Source organism: Loxodonta africana, chromosome 24 (assembly GCF_030014295.1).
Source record: "Loxodonta africana isolate mLoxAfr1 chromosome 24, mLoxAfr1.hap2, whole genome shotgun sequence".
Lineage (NCBI taxonomy): Eukaryota > Metazoa > Chordata > Mammalia > Proboscidea > Elephantidae > Loxodonta > Loxodonta africana.
The window spans coordinates 14646127-14667790 of NC_087365.1; the positions used below are offsets into that span (position 1 = coordinate 14646127).

Below are 21664 nucleotides of genomic sequence, written 5' to 3' on the forward strand. Positions count from 1 at the left end.
TTATCCCAGATATGAAGGAAGAGAGGTCTATTTCTGTTTACCACAGAGTACATCAGTCCCAAAGACATTCAAATTCAATAACTCAAACTATAATTTCAAGGAAAATATGTGTCGGTATCTTGAGAAAGAGTCTTCATTTCCAGTTTGGTTACAGTTAAGAGGCTGCATCAAGTTTTAGCTGATAGAAAAAAAAATTAGCTGTCAAAATTACAAACTCGTGATTTATAACAGAAGTAGTAAAGGAACACTAACTAGAGGCTGCTAGTATAATTTCTAAAATCCATCATATCTCACATGTATCATTTTTCTCAAGGACTGTTATATGCTACCATACAATGTATTTTTTAACAGGCTAAAATCTTTTTTAGAAACTCTAAACCCTAGGCTTGACTATGATGGACAAGTCTTCAAGGAGGATTCAAAACAGAACTAATAGAGCACTCAATCTTAACGTAAATATGGACCAGGTTCAGTCAGAAACTCCACCTTCTTTCTGTAGTATGGGAAACCCATACAAAGTTTAAGTTTTCAAGTTTCCCATAAAAATATTTTGCCTAATATCTTTATCTAAAATCTCCACATACTTTTTTTCTTGTTGAAATGAACACATTTTCAAAGAGAGCTCTTTCAGGCAGCCATCTCCCCCACCTGTAACCAGAGAAAAAGTAAGTGATGTGGAGAAATAATACTAGGATGCACACCCTATGGCTTCCATTTAAATTTTAGAATAGCTGATCAGGTAAGTTGTGACAGTGCTTTCCTATCATTTCCTGTCTGGCTAATGGTCTGTAGTAAATAAATTAATGTCATTATTATTAAAAAAAAAAAAAAAAGATATCATCAAGTCAGTTCTGACTCACAGTGTAACAGAACAAAATGTTGCCCGGTCCCACACCATCCTCACAATTTTTGCTATATTTGAGCCTATTGTTGCAGCCACTGTGTCAATCCATCTCACTGAGGGCCTTCCTCTCTTTCACTGACTCTCTATTTTACCAAGCATGATGTGCTTTTCCAGGCATTGGTTCCTCCTGATAATAAGGGCAAAGTAAGTGAGATGAAGTCTCGCCATCCTTGCTTCTAAGGAGCATTCTGGTTGTACTTCCTCCAATACAGATTTGTTAATTCTTCTGGCAGCCCATTCAATGTACTTTGCCAGCACCATAATTCAAACCATCAATTTTTCTTCAGTCTACCTTATCTGTTGTCCAGCTTTCATGCCTATGAGGCAACTTAAACTACCATGGCTTAGGTCAGGCGCACCTTAATCGTCAAAGTGACATCTTTGCTTTTTAATGCTTTAAAGAGGTCTTTTGCTCCAGATTTGTCCAGTGTAATACATTGTTTTTTTTTGACTGCTGCTTCCATGAGCATTGATTGTGGAAACAGAAAAATGAAATCCTTGACAACTTCAATATTTTCTCCATTTTTCATAACGTTGCTTGTTACTCCAGTTGTGAGGATTTTTGTTTTCTTTATGTTGAGACGTAATACATATTGAAGGTTGCAGTCTTTATCTTCATTGGTAAGTGCTTCAAGTCCTCTTCACTTTCAGCAAGCAAGATTGTATCATCGATATATCACAGGTTGTTAAGGAGTCTCCCTCAAATCTTACTGTATCCAATACTAGGGCAGTGTCTTAGTCACCTGGTGCTGCTGTAACAGAAATACCACAAATGGATAGCTTTAACAAACAGAAGTTTATTCTCTCACAGTCTAGCAAAAAAAAAAAAAAATTTTTTTTTTTTTTTTAGTAGGCTAGTCCAAATTCAGGGCATCAGCTCCAGGCAAAGGCTTTCTTTGTCATCTTTGGAGGAAGGTCCTTGTCATCAATTTTACCCTGGATTAGGAGTTTTTCTGTGCAGGAACCCTGGGTCTAAAGGACGCGCTCTGCTCTCGGGGATTTCTTTTTTGGTGGTATGAGGTCCCCTTGTGTCTCTGCTGGCTTCTCTCTTTTATATCTATGAAGATTTTGGCTCAAGACACAATCCAATATTATATTATATCTATGAAGATTTTGGCTCAAGACGCAATCCAATAATGTAGATTGAGTCCTGCCTCATTAACATAATTGCCGCCTATCCCACCTCATTAACATCATAGAGGCAGGATTTACAACACACAGGAAAATCACATCAATCACAAAATAGAGGACAACCACGTAATACTGGGAATCGTAGCTTAATGGAGTGACATATATTTTTGGGGGGACACAATTCAATCCACGACAGGCAGTTTCCAACCTATTTATCATCTCAGATCTCTAGACACGCAGGCATTTATTTTTGTTTTGAATCGACATAAAACATTTCATTCAAAACTATTTACCTACAACATAAAATGCCAAGTGTTAACATTATAAAGTGAAACAGGGAATTCAGAGGAGGAATAAGAAAAAAATAAAAGAAAACAAGCTGTAAAAAATGGTGTGTGGGTAGAGTCTGACCTCCTCTCTCTTCACAAGGGGGAAGGAAAATCAAGATCAACAGCCCAAGGATGGTTCCTCTGAGGCGGAGGTCAGATATACCTCCTCTCCACTACCTTTACCTATTATGACACCAACCGTCCCTCCCACAGTACTCTCTACTTCTCTGCTGGGCTTCAATAATTCATTGCAATGGCAATGAATTATCAACTCATAGACAATACTTACCTTTATAGGGTTTATTAAGGAAGTAACAGGTCACAATTTAGGTTCAGGAACACTCAGGATACAGTTCTTCCATCAGGATAGCCTCTTTGCAGCTGTGCTCGCAGGCACACTTCTCTCTGGTCCTAGGCCTCTGCTCTGTTCAGGCAAGTGTTACAAAGCTCTTTTAACCCCTGATAATATGTGCCCAGAGGAACCCCACTCCACCAGTAAGCCCTGGCCCAAAGCCGCTCAGCTTTCTCACTCCATGGGCTGAGAAGCCAACTGTGCAGTCTCCTGCTCATCTCTCCTGCCACTGCTTCATGCTGTCTTCAGGATTACAGCTCATTCTCTGTCTCTTGGGTCCAGGATCTTCTCAATGCAAGGATCCTAGGTCCAAAAGACATGCTCTCCACTCCTGGGTATCCTTTCTTGGTGGTGGTGGTGTCTTCACTCAGCTCCGGAACTGGCTTTCTTTTAGGGCAAAACGGATGAATCCCCTTGGTGGGCCACAATTGCCTTATTTGCACATTCTCACCCAATCACTTGAGTGGGAGTGACAAGACCATGGCTAGAAAGGCTACACAAAAGTGATCCATAGCACCGCACAAGTCTAGAACCTTGGAAAGAAAAGACCCAAATATATATACACGTGTGTGGGCACACACACACACACTATATATATATATGTATACACACACACATATATACATGTCTCTATCTATATGCACATAGAAACCCTGGTGGCACAGTGGCTAAGTGCTACAGCTGCTAACCGAAGGCTCAGCAGTTGGAATCCTCCAGGCACTCCTTGGAAACTCTGTGGGGCAGTTCTACTCTGTCCTATAGGGTCACTATGAGTCGGAATCGACTCGACGACACTGGGTTTGGTTTTGGTTTTATCTATACGCACACACACACAAATTTCAGGATGCTGAAAGTCTCCAAAGCCAAACTAACAAGTATTGAGACCCCCTTAGGGAATGCGTGCAGCACATTGATCTGGCTAAAGCCAAACCATCAAGGCCTAGACTCAGAGAAATCGACTTATCTTCCCTCTGACCAACTGAATACCAGAGTTAGGCTAAATTCAACTGATTTCCAATTTAGTTTCAAGAAGCTACTCAATGACAGCTTAAGATTGCTAAACTGGTCTTCACACCATCCCCGAAACTGAGTTTGTATCCTCAGTGCCTGGCACATAGTAGGTATTCAGTCAATATCTATCAAAATAAGGAAAGAAGATAAAAACAAAGAGAGTTAGGAAGGGAGTTAAGGAGAGAGGAAAGGATGGTAGGAAAGATATGTGCTTATAACATGATGTTTCCTACAATACTGAGGTTTGGTTTTTACATATGTTTCCGTTTAAAAGACGAGGTTCTTTTTCATAAGCTTAAAAACCAAATCAAGGCCTCATCCCTTATTTTCATAACATTCCCAGAGTGTTAACAAATATATATCACATGTGTTAATGATAAATTATATAAGAACGCACTATGTATTTTTGAAGGCATTATTTGTTATTATGTATGTACATAAATGTATATATACATGCATAATCAAAGTATAAATATCTTTTAGCTTGTAATGACTTAAAAATTCTTAAAGCCATCAATTTACCCTGGGAAAAATACCAAACAGAACGTGAAGACAGATTCGATATAATTTTATATTAACAGCACTTCAATTAAAAAAAAAAAAAAAAAAGCTACACAACATAGGAAAACAGAAGGGTAAACCTCACCAATCTAAAGATATCAACACTTCCAATGAGAGAACAAAAGAAAGAAAGCAGGTAACAGGATCTGCAGGATGGCTGGATTTAAGCAAGCAACAGGTAGAAACACTGGGATTCCAGCTGGACTTCTGAGTATTTTAATCATGTAATTATCCTATCTTATTACTTTACTGAGAATACCAGGAAAGCAAAGACGATGTGCCTTACATCTGTTGCTGAAACTTCAGTTTGTACTTTCTTCCCCTGTGTCACCAGCTTATCGGTTTAATCGCCACAGTCATTTGCTGTGTGGACACTGTTTTAGTTTCCTACATGGATAGTTGTTACACAGTTCAACAGGCACCGTTTCCCTCTGAATGTAAATCTCCAGTGCATATCAGGCATTGGCTCAGCCAGCTTGCCTTCCTGTGAGTCCAAGAAATTTTACAAACTAAGCAGTGTCAATAATTGGACGAGCTCCAAGTGAAAATTAGGGGAGTGGCTGATGTACAAAGCGGCCTTTCTCTCAGACAACCTGAACTGCATTAACACCCAGCATGGTGTCAGTGGGCATACAACTGGCCAAGGTTGCCTTTTAAATAAGCTGTAAATATCCATGCAGAGCGTAACAGGCAAATATTTGGGGAAAGTTGGAAGTTCATATTAAACTGCAAAATTCAAAGATGGATAAAAATGAAAATTGGCAGTGGTAAGATTTCTAACATTTTACAAAAACCAAGTTGTACTCAATAAGTAAGTCTTTTATGTCACAATCTGGCATAAAATCTTTCATCCTTTGATCTTCAAGCTCTCTCAAATAGTTTTTACTTTTGTGTTTTCATTCTGTTGATAATTTTTAGAACCTAAACATTCATACGTTCAACAAATATTTATCACACACATAATAAGTGGCAAATGCTATTTTAGGTACTAAGGAAAAACAAAGTTCTCACGTTCATGTAACTTACATTCCCTGATGGAGAGACAATAAACAAAATACACATAATGCACTATATGGTGATATGTGCAATGGAAAAAAAATAAAATGGGTGGGAGAGTAAGGGGGAAGAAGGAGATGGGTTAGATCAGGAATTTTTTTTTAGCGTGGTCCCCAATGACACAACTGATAAAGTGATGCCTAAACAGAGATCTGAGGAGGTGGAGGTGCAAACCAGGTACCATCTGGAAGAAACAGAACTCCCAGCAGAGAGGATAGCAGAGCAGACTCCAAGAAGCTCTATACTTGCCTGTTTGAGGACAAGTGTGGTTGGAAGGGACTGAGTAAAAACAGTGATAGGGCCTTCTAGGGCACTGTAAGGTGTGGTGTAGTGAATTGCTATTATACGGCCCTTCTAGCCATGATCTTATAACTTCCACAAAATGATTGGGTAGGGCTATGTCAATAAGGTGCTTGTGGCCCACCAAGGGGATGGGACAGCCTGCTAATGCAAATAAGGTGCATAGAACACTTATTGGAAATTGATCAGTTTTGCCAACCCACTAGGCTTAAAGGTAGCCAATCCCAGAGGTTGTTAGGGGGGATTTCACCACCATCAAAAGAAGAGACAGAAGCAGAGTGCATCCTTTGGACCCAGAGTCTTTGCACTGAAAATCTCCTGGACCCGGGAGACAGAGAGGGCCGTAACACTGGAGACGATGCCAGGCTGCAAGAAGAAGAGGCAGAGAAATGGTGGCAGCAGAAGCAGGAGACCAGTGTGACACAGCTGCAGTGAGCTTCCTGGCCCACAGAGCGAGGCAGTGGCAAGGCCCCAGCAGGGCCCAGAGGCAATTAGACCCTATCAGGGACCAGCAACAAAGCCGTTCTAATTGAAGAACCTGTTACTTCCAAGTTGATCCTGATCCTAAATTGTAACCTGATACTTCCATAATAAACCCCATAATCATGACTATGGTCTGTGAGTTTAGTGTGGCCACCGCAACAAATTATTGAATACAGCAGAGAAGTAGAGAGTGCCACGGATGGGACAACTGCTGTCAAAGTTGGTGAAAAGATTGGAAAGTGGAGGTATGGCTGACCTCCACCTTGTAAGAATCAGCTTTGGGCTGCTACTGATGTTGATTACCCTCCCTCCTTGAGAAGTTAGATGAGGAAGTCTGACATCACACCACCATTTTTACATAAGGGGTTTGATATTTACTGAGTGAGATGGGAGCCATCAGAAGGTTTTGAGAAGAGGGATGATATAGTGATATGCCAGGGGGGTTATTTTTAAAGACTGCCGTGTGCAATATATGTTGCATTACACACATTGGGAAAGTCATAGGAAATGCAAGGAGGCCAATGTAGGAGGCTACTGTAATCATCCAGGCAAGAAATTATGGTACCTTGGTAGCAATGGAGGTGATGAGAAGTGTTCACCTTATGCATATATTCTGAAGCCAACAAGATCTTCAGGATGACTGGATTTAAGATGTGAGAAAAAGGGAACCGTAAAGGATGCCTCTAAATTTGAGGCTCGAACAATAGAAAGAGTAGAGTTGCCTCTCTGGGAGATGAAATAGAAGCAGGTTTAGAGCATGTCAGGGAAACCAGGATATCATCTTGGACTTCTTAACTATGAGATGCCATTTAGAAATCTAAACAGGGATGTCCATTAGGCAGTTAGAGGCACAAGTCTGGAATTTAGAGGTGCAGTTCAGGCTATAGATAATAAATTTGGGTGTTGTCAGCATGTGGTAGGTATTTAAAGCCAGAAGCCCACTTGAGATCCCTTAGGGAGAGAGTGTAAATAGAAGAGAAGCTCATTAGTGTCATTGGCATGACCCCCTTACCACCAGCTTATGACCAAGTACTGCCAAGTCACTGCGGGTCCATATTTGTGTTCGTGTTTACAAGTAGCATTATTTTAAAGGAACAAAGTCAGAGACTGAGTATACAAAAGTTGTGGCACACCAAAGTCTGCTTCTACTCATTGTTTGAAAGAAGATTTCATAGTAGTTTTAACAGGAAAAAGGTGGTAGAAAGAACTTTTCATCACATGGCACACAACACTTCGGCCATGCTAACTCAGAAGATCCTGTTTTGTACTGTTCTGTTCCACATTAATTTCTCAAGTGGCAATTTTGTCTCAGAAGAACATCATCATTTGTCACATGAAGCTTGTGTTGTTAATTTGAACTTCATTGCTTTTATACTTGCAAAATCTACTTGTTTTAAAATAATTTCAGGAGCTATAAGCATAAGGAAAGAGCCCTGGTGGTTCAAAGCTTAAGCGCTCAGCTCTTACCAAAGGTTGGTGGTTGGAACCATCCAGTGGTTCTATGGGAGGAAGACCTGGTGATCTGCTTTTGTAAAGATTTAAAACAAACAAACCAACAAAAACATTGCCACGGAATCAATTCTGACTCATAGTGACCCTACAGGACAGAGTAGGACTGCCCTATAGGGTTTCTAGCACTGTAAATCTTTATGGAAACAGATTGCCACGTCTTTCTCCCTTGGAGTGGCTGGCGGGTTCTAAATGCCAACTTTTCAATTAGCAGCTGAGCTCTTAACCACTGCACCAGCAGGGCTTCTCACAGCCTAGAAAACCCTATGGGGCAGTTCCACTCAGTCACATGGGGTTGCTACAAGTTGAAAATTGACTACACAGCACACAACAGCAAGAATAAGGAATTTAAACCTGATTATATGTTTGTGGAAACCCTGGTGGCGTAGCAGTTAAGTGCTATGGCTGCTAACCAAAAGGTCAGCAGTTCGAGTCCACCAGGTACTCCTTGGAAACACTATGGGGCAGTTCTACTCTGTCCTATAGGATCGCTATGAGTCAGAATTGACTCGACAGCACTGGGTTTGGTTTTTTGGTTTGGTTATACGTTTGCATATTTCATAGTAACATTGTTGTCATTGTTGTTGTTGGGTGCCATTGAGGCATTTTTGATTCATAGTAACCCCGTTATAAAAAAATGCATATTTATTTCAATACTAAGGGTTCATGAGAATTCCTTTTTAAAAAGCCTATGAAATATTCAAGTGTAGGAAGTACCAGTGACAAATAGATTTCATTCCTGAGCCCAACATACACATGGGCATGGTTCAAATAGAAGGGGAAAGAATGTTCTAAATTTATAACTTAAAATATTGTAACTTTATATATAATTTTATATCATAATATACACAATTTGCTATTTTTGTGCACAGACAGGTAAGTATACATACATATTTAGAAAAAACACAGTGGTTAAGAACATAGGCTCTGAAGTTGTATTATTTGGGTTTCAATACCGAGCCAACCTTTTAATAGCTTCGGTTTCCTCATTTATAAAATTGGCGTGACAATAGTACACTTCTCCTGAGTTTGCTGGGAGCATTACAGAGACATGTGCCTGGCCCACGGTAAGCACTCAAGACACAGGAATTAATAGCACCACTGGCATTATTATGCATTCACATATGTGTGCATGCTGGTGTGTTTTTTCCTAATATCCCAATACCCATTTTTATTATTTTTCCCTCTTCCTGAATAATTTTCTTCCTTTACCTAGACACTCTCACAAGATCTGTCCAATAAAGTTGATAACGTATGTATCCATTAAGATCCACTGGATTTCTTGGTGTATCTTTAATTTTAGCATATGAATTGAATTTCTCACTTTTGGAACTTTGTAATAGTACGGTCTATTTTAAAGACTTAAAAGATTTTCTGATTTTCTTCTGATAAAATGCACAGCATACAGCATATAAAAACCAAAAACCCATTGCTGTAGAGTAGACGCCACCTCATAGCGACCCTATAGTACAGAGTAGAACTGCCCCATACAGTTGCCTATATTTAACCATTACACCACCAGGGTTTCCTACATCATATAACATAACCAAAAAACAAAACCCAAACCTGTTGCTGTTGAGTCAATTCCAACTCATAGCAACCCTATAGAACAAAGTAGAGCTGCCCCATAGGGTTTCTGAGGAGCAGCTGGTGGATTCAAACTGCTGATCTTTTGGTTAGCAGCCTGAGCTCTTAACCACTGCTCCACCAGGGCTCTGCATCTAGTACACCGAGCGGTTAAAATCCTGTCACAGGTGCCAGGCTGGCTGAATTTCAATCCAGGCCCTGCAAATTACTAAGCTCTGGAATTTGAGGCATATTACTTTCTTAACCTCTCTGTACATCAGTTTCTTCATCTATAAAATGGGGATGATATTAGTATCTACATTTTTGTGAGGTAAAATAGCTAATATACGTAAAATATTTGAAGCAGATAGTGAATAGTACAAGTTGTATATGTTGTTATCATTATAAGATACGTATTTTACTTTTCTATTATAAATATGAATTTAACTGCTTAACTAAGTTCTAAAATAGTAATTCAAAATCTCCGAATGATATATGGAGCTCTGGTGGTGCAGGAGTTAAGAGATCGGGTGCTAACCAAAAAATCAGCAGTTCAAATCCATCACCCACTCCTCGGAAGCCCTATGGGACAGTTCCACTCTGTCCTGTAGGGTAGCCTCGGGCTTGCTATGAGTCAGAATCAACTCATTGGCAATGGGTTTGTTTTGTTTTGTTTTAGTAGGTATATGAATCATAAGCACTTATCATGCGACCACTCCACATGTGACATTAAAGAATTCATAGGTAATAAACCAAAGTAGCCCAAGATGTTCTAATATTCATATTATGTATTTATTTTTTTGAGTAGTTAATGTTTACAATACTGAGCAAAATATATTAATACCACGGTACAGCCAATATAATCACCAGTATCAGGTAATTATAATAATAATCATTTATTGAGCTCCTACTAGATGCAAAGTGGCTTACTTACATTTATTCATTTAATCTTCACGAGGTTTTGTGCCCCCGATTTAAGAAGACAAAGGAGAAAATGATCTAAACTTTGATTTATACCTGGAACACGAAAGGACTGAACAATACCTAAGCAAATGATTGGTGACAACAAATCGGCAAAGTCTGCTAATGTGTGCGTTCACACACACACGAGACGCACAATATTTCCATTATGAGTATATCTTTTGAGAGTGGAAGCAGACACAGGTCTGTCAAAGGAGATACTAGGAAAGAAAACTAAAGTTGGAAGAAGAAAGCAGAGAGAGAAAGCCAAAGGGGGAAGACCTAGGCGAGATTATGGGATTCAAGGGTGAAGACAGCACAAAGACCAGGTAGATAAAAAGAATGACTTAGCCTTCAAGGCAAATGTTTTCCAATAAAGTCTCAAATTTACTTTTTACCTAGGAAGTGAAATGATCCTACATATAATCTTAAGTTACCACTATGTGTGATTTGTTCTTGAGGACTAAATAATTGCTGTTTATTTTATTGAGATGATGCAGGGCAACTGGAGCAGGTCACCCAGCTTCTACTGAAAGTGGTAACAATAGATTTTGACTGCATTTGGGGACAATGTCACACTCCAAAGGGCCTGAGCCTTTTTTTGTTGTTGTCCCAAGTCTCCCAGTAGCTCCAAAGGAGGATGCTCCCTTAGTCTCTGCTATTTGCAATCTGAGGTTGCTGCTCTGCAAGGACAGGTGGGCAAACCATGCCCATTTACATTCTTTGAGTTCTTCTTAATTGGACTTTTCCTTATCCTAGATGAAATTCAAGTTACTTGCAAACATTAGCTCATTTAATCCTCATAACAGCCCTTTGAGATAAGAATTATCGTCTCTATTTTACAGATGAGAACACTGAGAAATTAAATTAACTGTGCAAGGTTACAGAGTAATTGTAGTTAGGTCCCTCTTCTTTCCACCTGAGGTCTGCAGCTGCTCCCAGAGGTGGAGAATAACTTATCTCAAACTTTTCTGTGGCTCCTATGAATCACTGGAAAAGGCAATCAGCACACTGGGGGTGGGGTGTGGGGAGTATAAAGCATTGCTTCTATTAAGGCCAAGGTTACATTTTCAGTTAAAGCCTGCCCTAAGACACCCTTCTGAACTGGAACGGAAGCCATTTTCGGAGACCACCACCTTTCAGCCAAACCATAGACAGGCCCATAAAATAAACAATAACACCCAAGAGGGATGTGCTCCTTAGAACAATCAATTATATGAGATCAAAAGGGCAACATTTGCCTAAAAGCAAAGATGAGAAGGCAGGAAGGGTAGAAAATCAGGACGAAAGGAAATGGGTAAGCTAGGATAGAAATGGGGAGAGGGCCGACACATTGTGGGGAATGAAACACATGTCATAGAACACTTTACGTACAAACTATAGAACGGGAAACTAATTTACTCTGTAAACTTTCACCTAATACACAAAAAAAAGATTAAAAAAAAAATAAAATAAATAAGCCTGCTTGGAAGCATCAAGATAAAAATCTGGCACCATAAGGGCCTGAGGGAATTAGAATTCCCCTAGGACCCAGGGTCACAGCTGAGACAGAGGTCCTCACAGTGGTATGTTTGATTAAGGCCTAGATAGGACCTGTGTCATCCTTCACTGGGCTAAGTAGAGGGAGTAGGCAGAGAAATTGCAATTTTAGAATGTGGATGAAATTTGAGCTTAAGGGAAAGAATTCTTCACAGGAAGAAAACTGCTCTTTTGTTTTGGGAAAAAACTAATGAGACTTTTTGATAAACTAAGCTAGGTTCTGGGGCATTTCTAGAAAGTAAAGCTTAAAAGAAAATGAAGTCTAATTGCTCTACATAATAAAACAGGAAAAGTTCAATTTCCCCGGGCTTTCAGGGGGTGGGAGAAAGCAGAGCAGCTGAGTGGCACAAATTCCAGGGGGTGCTATTCCCATCACAGTCTATGTGAGTGGTTCCCCTGAGGTGTGCAGTCTACAACCAGCGCAGCCATACAGGGAGGCTCTGACAGAGAAGGTGAGAAATACGTGGGTCCTGCATGTGCTCAGCTGGTAACAGAAAGGTTGGTGGTTCCAACCCACCCAGGGGCACCACACACAAAAAGGCCTGGCAATCTATCTCACAAAGATGAAGAAGTTCTACTCTATAACACATATGGTTGCCATGAGCCAGAATCAACTTGATGGCACAAGACAACAACAACAGAGGTCTACATGAGAGATAAGCACCATACGGGAAGCACGGCGGCAGGAATGGATGCCAAACCTTAGTGACTATGATTTTTGATAATGAAGTGTAAGTTTAATATAAGTAATTCTCATCCTTTACCTGCAGAGCTTCAGGAAAGGTCGAGTGTATCCAACAGCATTGAGGGAGGAATGCCATTAGAAGTAAAAGAGAAGGAGCAATGTTTAAATTTAGGGTCGATGAGAACCAGGATGAGCTGTATCAGCTGGTAGAGAAGAGACCAAAAAGGAGTTTAAATGAGAGAAGGAATTCAGAGTATAAGGATGCAGGTAACTAACTACTCCCACCCCTCTCTCTTGATGAAGCCTCAGAAGAATTCAAGAGTATGTTAGACTTCTCAAGGTTGGGAATTTGAGTCTCTTTCCCTGCCACCCCAACTCCTACAGGAAAACGAAGAGCCCTGGTGGTGTAATGACTAAGTGCTTGGCCGTTAACCAAAAGATCAGTAATTCGAACCTACCAGTGGCTCTGCAGAAGAAAAGACCCGACAATCTGCTCCCGTAAGATTAAAAAAAAAATGTTGCCATCGAGTTGATTTTGATGCATAGCAACCCTGTAGGACAAAGTAGAACTGCCACATAGATTTTCCAAGGCTGTAATCTTTACAGAAGCAGACTGCCTCATTTTTCTCCCGCAGAGTGACTGGTGGATTTGAACCACCAACCTTTCAATTAGCAGCTGAGTGCTTAACCACTGCTCCACCAGGGCTCTTTTTTCATAAAGATTACAGCCTAGGAAATCCTGTGGGGCAGTTCTACTCTGTCCTACGGGGTCACTGTGAGTCAAAATCTACTTGATAGCATACAACAACACAACAAAGGAAAAGATCACCCCAGAGAACTTGGGGATGTTGGTTTATATTACTTTAGAGGTCCCAGGATTTCTAGTGCAGGAACAGAATATCTTTCTTTCAAATAATAGTCCTGGCAAATCCCCAAGGGAAGAATGCCAGCTTTGCCCTCATCTACAAACACTTCAAGATCAATAGAGGCAATCTTCTGACTACTTCTATCTAGGCTAACTCATGCCCAATGAGACTTTTCTGGAAGAGATCCATGAGGATGACCTCATTCCAGGCAAAGTCCTGAGCGCTTGTCAGTGCTATCCATTCTAGAAGCTGGTAGGATCATAGGCTTAGGTTGGCCTCACCAGAAGAAGATACTGAGACAAATGTGAGAGTGTAAGGGATTTATTTGGATGATGATCCCAGGGAGCATGGATAGGAAAGTGGAGAAGTCAGAAGGAAAAGAATATTATAAAGTGTTTGTTAAGTAGATTTCATTTATGGGCAAATGGAGCTCAGTCCCAAGAAGGAACTCTGGAAGAGAGTATACACTATACCTCAGACTTACCCCAAAAGAGAGCCAAAGGAGCTAGGGCCTTTTACTCAAAGTGTGGTTCAAGGGTCAGCATTATCTGTAAGCTTGTTCGCAATGTAATTCTGGGCCCCCATTCCTGACCTATTAAGTTTGAAACAACTCTCCAAGAGATTCCTAAGCGTGTTAAGTTTGAGACAAACTAAGCTAGGTGATACTTCCACAAACTATTGTTTGCCATTGGCTGAGGGCTCCTGGGTGTTAACTCCCCAAAACTGGTCTGCTCCCCCTTTCCCCTCAAACCTAGCTGGCTCAAGTGGCCACAGAAAGCCCTCAAAGCAGAGAGTTGTAAGTACTTGCAATAGGAAGCCTTGATGTCCACCTACTACAGGAGTAGTAAATGCCTTGGGGATATGGAAAGGGCCATAGATCTGCTACACCTCCAGATGTCTTCTAAAGACACTGGTGGGTCTGACTCAATTCAGCAGTTGGAGCTCACATCCCATTGCTTTAGTTTTTGACAGTTCGGATAACAAAGCCCTTCCTCACACAGGTGGCAGATCACAGGCCAGCCTCAAGTTCATAGCACCATGGCAAGAGCAGCTCAGGAATCCCACCAAATTTGGACCAAAACCAAGCTAAACCTGTTGCTGTCAAGTCGATTCCAACTCATAGCAACCCTATACAGAGGGGTCAAGCATAGGAACTTGGCCCAGCCAGATGAGGAAAGATGGGCTCTGCCTGTGGGGTAGTAGACTCCTAGCACCACCCTCTCTTCTGACCGGTATGAATTACAAGGCAACAAAATAGGGATGTGAATTCCATCTTTAACACATACTTGACCTAGATGACTTTGAGTAAATTAATTACTCTGGGTCTCAGATGCTTCATTTGTAAAACAGAGGTGATAATAAGAATACCTATGATTTAGGGTTGCTGTGAGGATAAAAAGAGATCTATCCTGAAGTACAAAGTTATCAGTGATAAGATAATATCCATATGTCTACAAGGAAGACCACTTAATACAACTATTGTTCAAATTTACACACCAACCACTAATGCCAAAGATGAAGAACTTGAGGACTTTTAACACCTCTGGCAGTCTGAAATTGATCAAACATTCAGTCAAAATGCAGTGATGATTACCAGTGATTGGAATGGGAAAATTGAAAACAAAGAAGGATCAGTAATTGGAAAACACAGCCTTGGTGATAGAAATGATGCTGGAGATTGCATGATAGAACTCTTCAAGACCAACGACTTATTCATCAGAAATAATTTTTTTCAACAACATAAACAGTGACTACATTGACCTCACCAGATGGAATACACAGGAATTAAATTGGTTACATCTGTGAAAACAGACAACTGTGAAGATCAGTATCATCAGTCAGAACAAGCCAGGGGCTGACTATGGAACAGACCAGCAATAATTCATATGCAAGTAAAAATTGAAGCTGAAGAAAATTAAAATAAGTGCATGAGTATCAAAGTACAACCTTGAGTATATCCACCTGCATTTAAAGACCATCACAAGAATAGTTTTGATGCATTCAACACTAATGAACAAAGATCAGAAGAGTTCTGGGATAACATCAAGAACATCATACATGAAGAAAGCAAAAGGTGAGTGAAAAGACAGAAAAGCAAAATTGGTTGTCAGAGGAGACTCTGAAACTTGTTCTTGAATGTAGAGTAGCTAAAGCGGACAGAAGAAATGATAAAGTAAAAGACTTGAACAGAAGATTTCAGAGGGTGGCTTGAGAAGTTAAAGTAAAGGATTATAATGAAATGTGCAAAGACCTGGAGTTAGAAAACCAAAAGGGAAGAACATGCTCAACATTTCTCAAGCTGAAAGATCTGAATAAAAAATTCAAGCCTCAAGTTGCAATACTGAGGAATTCTAGAAGCAAAAATTTAACAAAACAGAAAGCACCAAGAGAAGATGGAAGAAATACACAGAGTCACCATACCAAAAAGGATTGGTTGTTACTCAACCATTTCAGAAGGTGGTATTTGATAAAGAACCAATGGTACTAAAGGAAGAAGTCCAATCTGCACTGAAGGCTTTGGTGAAAAACAAGTCTCCAGGAATTGGTGGGATATCAACTGAGATGCTTCAACTAGCCCAGGCAAAGCTGGAAGTGTTCATTCATCTATGCCAAGAAATTTGGAAGACAGTTACCTGGCCAACCAACTGGAAGAGATCCATAATCATGCCCACTACAAAAAAATGTTGATCGAACAGAATGGGAAAATTGTTGAACGATATCATTAAGATACTATGGGAGCAAAATTTTGCTGAAGATAATTTAAAAAGGTCTGAAGCCATACATGTACAGGGAATTTCCAGAAATTCAAGCCAGATTCAGAAGAGAACATGGAATGAGGAATATCATTGCTGATGTTAGATGGATTTTGGCTGAAAGCAGAGAATATCAGGCAAATGTTTATCTGTGTTTTATTAACTATGCAAAGTCATTCAACTCTGTGAATCATAACAAATTATGGATGACATTGTGCACAATGGGAATTCCAGGACACTTAATTTTGCTCATGCAGAATCTGTACATAGACCAAGACACAGCCGTTCAAACAGAACAAGGGGATACTGCATTGTTTAAAACCAGGAAAAGTGTGGGTCAAGGTTGTATCCCTTTACCATACTTATTCAATCTGTATGCTGAGCAAATAATTCGAGAAACTGAACTATATGAAGAACAGGGCATCAGGGTTGGAGGAAGACTCATTAACAACCTGTGATATGCAGATGGTACAACCTTGTTTGTTGAAAGTGAAGAGGACTTGAAGCACTTACTTGTGAAAATCTAAGATTACAGCCTTCAGCATGGATTATACCTCAACATAAACCAAAAAACAAAACAAAACAAAAAAGTCGATTCCAACTCATAGCGACCCTATAGGACAGAGTAGTACTGCCCCATAGAGTTTCCAAGGACCACCTGGTGGATTTGAACTGTTGACCTTTTAGTTAGCAGCTGTAGCTCTTAACCACTACGCTACCAGGGTTTCCTCCTCAACATAAAGAAAACAAAAACCCTCACAAATGGACCAATAAGCAACATCATGGTAAATGGAGAAAATACTGAAGTTGTCAAGGATTTCATTTTACTTGGATACACAATCAATGCCCATGGATGTAACAGTCAAGAAATCAAACGATGTATTGGAAAAATCTGCTTCAGAAGACCTCTTTAAAGCATAAGAAAGGAAAGAAGTCACTTTGATGACTAAGGTGCCTGACCGAAGCCATGGTATTTTAGATCACCTAATATGTTTTTTTTTTTTTTTTACCTGAATAATGAATAAAGAAGCCTGAAGAAGAATTGACACATTTTGATTATGGTGTTGGCAAAGAACACCGAATATACCATGGAGTGCCAGAACAATGAACAAATCAATCTTGTAGGAAGTTCAGCCAGAATGTTCCTTTCAAGTGAGGTTGGTGAGACTTCATTTCATTTACTTTAGACATGTTATCAGGAGGGACCAGTCCCTGAAGAATGACAACATGCTTGATAAAGTAGAGGGTTACCAAAAAAAAAAAGAGGAAGATCCTCAACAAGATGAATTGACACAGTGGCTGTAACAATGGGCTCAACCATAACAATGATTGTGAGGATGGAGCAAGACCAGGCAATGTTTCATTCTGTGGTACACAGGGTCACTACAAGTCAAAACAGACTCAACGACGGCACCTAACAACAATACCATACTTGCCTGGAGTCCCTGAGTGGTGCAAAGGGTTAATGTGCTTGGCTACTAACTGAAAGGTGAGTGGTTATAGTCCACCAAGAGGCACTCATAGGAAAGGCCTTGCAATCTACTTCCAAAAAATCAGCCATTGAAACTCCTATACAGCATAGTTCTACTCTGACACACATGATTATCATACGTCAGAATCAACTCAATAGGAACTAGTAATCACTTGCCTGGAATGGCACTAGGGGATGGGGAAAACTAGGGCCTAGAGGGTTGGTGGCACACTGGTTAAGAGTTCAGCTGCTAACCAAAAGGTCAGCAGTTCAAATCCACCAGCAGTTCCTTGGAAATCCTATGTGGCAGTTCTACTCCGTCCTGTAGGGTTGCTATGAGTTGGAATCGACGCAATGGCAACACATTTGTTTTTGTTTTTGTTTTTGTTTTTGTTTGGTTTAGATGGTTAGAGCGAGCCTTGGTAAAGACAGGATGTGAAGCAAAGTAATACTGGTTAGAGGGACAAAACAGGTTCCAGATTTCTACCAGGTACCAGCAGGACTACGTACTAGACATGCATGACATAGGCAGGAATTGCAGTGGGGTAATGGGTCAGTGCGTGGTCGGTTACTTAAGACAGAGAAGTGGCATTGACTGTTTACACTGGCTGAACCAAGATGAGTTCATTGCTAGGGGCAGAACCTGAGGCAAATTAAACCTTTTTATTTATTTTTTTAAAATTTATTTTCTGGAATCAACTGAATTTCTCCCTAGAAGCAAAGCTTACGTGAACTGAAATAGCTGATGCCTCTAAAAAAATGTCCACACGGAGATTTAAACCTTACTCAACTATGAGCTTTCTATTGCCATGTCTATAGTCGCCCACTTGGCTTCCCTCGATCCTAGCAGTCCCTCTGAAACAAGAATTGAGATCGTGGCAGTTGAGCTTCAGGGGGTGGTTAAGGGTAGTCAAGCTAGGTGTTAACTAAAACACTAACAGTGTCCCTGGGGGGTGCCAACTGTTAACAGGCTCAGCTGCTAACTGAGAGGTTGGAGGTTCAAGTCCACCCAGAAGCACCTAGGAAGAAAATCCTGGCAATCTGTTTCCAAAAAATCAGCCACTGAAGACACCATGGAGCACATTTCCATGCTGACACACGTGGAGTGCCAAGGGTCAGAATCCGTTCTACTGCAACTGGTTCAGGTTTCTTTTTTGTTGTTATTCAGCTAGCTGGCTGTCCAGGTAACTCAAACACTAACAATGGAATTTTAAAGAAATGTGGAAAGCTTTACTTATCAGAACTTCTCTCAGAGAAGAATGAGAGGAGGGTGATGAGACTCTCAGGAGGCTGCTCAAGCAAACAGAGTGCCTCCACACTAGAACCCAAGGAGAGCCGGTGTAGTCAGCTGCAGGAACTCCATCTTCTTAACTTGTACGCAAATATGCTGTCAGAGATAAAGCGCTGAATCAATAAAGGAGAGAATAGTTTTTGCAACCTTTGATCCTACTTCTGTATCCTTCCCACTTATAAGGCTGAAGAACGTCTCCAAATAAATGGTGGACTTAACAACTACAAAAGATCAATAAAATAACAAGAAAAACAAATGTTCACTGAGATCTAAATGAAGTGCACACATATTTCATACATGTATTAGATCTCACCCAACAATCCTATCAAGAAGATACCATTACTGTCATCATTTTATAGATGAAAAATAAAGGCACAGGAAAGTTAAGTAACGCTCAAGGTCACACAGCCAGCAAATGGCTGAGGTAGGATTTGAACCCACACAGTCTGGTTCCAGAGCCTGATATTTTCCATACTATACCATATAGTTAAATAATAGTAGTTTGTAGAGACACCACATGTCTAGCCTGAAGGGGACATCCACACATCTTACCCCAGCCCTGAATTTAGTTAGGGTCACACATAGCAAAGCAAAGAAAGAGCAAACATTTTCTTACAGGCAAAAACAAAAATAAAAACATTCTATGGCCTGTCTAAATAAATACAGTCATAAAGTTTAATAACTGTGAATCTTGTTTTGCTTAAGCAAAGGAAAAACAAACAAAGAAACAAAACCAAACCCAGAGCGACTCAACGCAAGCAAGTTTTAAATTGCATTTCCAGAATATAAAATCCAGCTAAACCTTTGTCAGTTTCAGTAAATATAGTCACCTGATGCCTTCCTGGTGAAATCACCAAAACAGTACAGTTTACCTCATTTTGAGAGCATCCTTAACAATGATTCCCATAGGAATTCAATTTTACTGAGAATGGCTTTTTAGTCTATTAAAATGACACATTGAAACCTAATCTTGAACAATATGACAAAGTTGCTGACTGCTGGGAATCAATGTTCGCAGTCAGACCACACTGACAAGCTGTAATCAAAGACAGCTCATTTCAAAAAAGGGCGTAAAGCCACCTATGAAGTCAGAAAACAGAGTTACCATCAACTTTAGAGGTGACACAAAGTAACAAGAGCTTCCAGGGGGGAGAGGGGACGGGGCAGAAAATTATACCTGAGTGTAGATCCACAAATGAAACCCTAAGAGAAAACAAGGATGAGACCAAATAGAAAAGGGCAAGGAACAATTGCAATAAAAATGAAATCCACATTGAAGAGAGTTGGTGCTGTGCTTTTATGCTTTTTATGCTGTGGGTTTTTCCAACCACCAGATGTAGTATCAGATATTTTCATTTAGGAATTAGTGAAAAATACGGTGGCTAAAAAATGTCTGCAGGCAATTAAAGCTTTGTAAAACTATCTGCAAGGCTGCATTACATAGTTTCTCACAATAACAGAATCCACATTTGAATTCAACAACTTTATATTAAAATCCCATTCTGGGAAGGCTCTTTGTTAGGTACTGGGTGACACAAAACTAAAGAAAGCTGAGCTCTCCCTGTAAGGAGATAAACCATAATTTAGGGCTAATGTCATCAGGGCTCTCACTTTGCTTCTAAAATGTAAATCATTAATATGTGATACACTGAAGTATTTAGTGAGTGACCACTGAGATAGTGGCAAAGCCCTGGTTGGTGGGTTTGAGGGGATCAATCAGTCAACACCTATTTACTAGGTATTTACTACACATAAAGCAAGGATGGGCATATGAGAAAAGCCAAACACAATGTACTCTTACCCTCGAAGAATGTAGCATCTATTTAGTTGGAAAGATAAGGGCAAGATAGCTAACACACAATAGGAAGGGACGAAAGCTGCAGGAGTTCAAAGGAAGGAGAAGAAATAGTTCCAGTATGTGACGAGCTTACAATAGTTACACAATCTAGTATTGTCCTGGTTCTACAAATCATTTGCCACACTTACATCATTCTTTCTTCTGAGTGACTTTATTCTCTATCCAACTGTCCCTCCTGGCTGACTGACACAGACATAAAATCAGAATACTCTTAAGCCAGGACCTAAACCTTTACCGTTTTCATTAGTAAAAAGTGATATTTAAATAACTAGTGCATATTTCAGAAAGAGACTCACAGAACTTCTAATGCTATCCTCAATACAAGTAAAAGTTTATTTCAGATGGAGAGTAAAAATCTTCTAGCCATCCCTGGGATATGTGATATGTCAGAGATGAGCAAATTGTTGTTAAACAGATCCTTATGATTCTATAAATGAAAATATCCTTTAAGATCTTTTCCTGTTTTAACATAAATATTCCCATTTTCTATCGGTCAAAATCAGCCAATTAAAATCCATGGTCGTGATTCAGTTACTGTTGTTTTGACACAGTCTCAAATATTTATTATATAAAGTCATTCAATAAAATTCCATATTAATGACTCAAGTTATTTCATATTTTGACCTTCACTCAATAAGCTGTAACCACGGTGTTGTGAACTAACCTAACTGTATTAGATTCTTCACAATTGTTACTATTTCTTTGTGGTAAATATTAGCAGCTTATAGTGATTGGAAGTAGTCACGGTTACAGGTCTCCTCTCCAATAAAGCTACAACTGTGCAAGGTATGTTACAAATATAAAGTCTGAGACTGAATTTAACCATACATACAAATATGAACTTGTAAGCAGTCACAACAGTCCCACAGGCTATTCTGTAAGCTCAGTGAAGTCCCAGCTTTCTGTGCATTTACCCATTCTGACAAGCTAACCAAAATAACCAAACCTGCTGCTGTCAAGTCAATTCCGACTCATAGAGACCCTGCACGGATTCTAAGGCTGTAAATCTCTACAGAAGCAGACTGCTACATCTTTCTCC

General features: G+C 40.0%; 1 protein-coding gene across 2 annotated transcripts in view; it reads right to left on the reverse strand.

Moving 5' to 3' along the window:
• Positions 1 to 21664, reverse strand: part of LOC135228593 (ADP-ribose glycohydrolase MACROD2-like) — a 768396-nt gene that overhangs the window by 297670 nt on the left and 449062 nt on the right. The gene's annotated exons all lie outside the window — the stretch shown is intronic.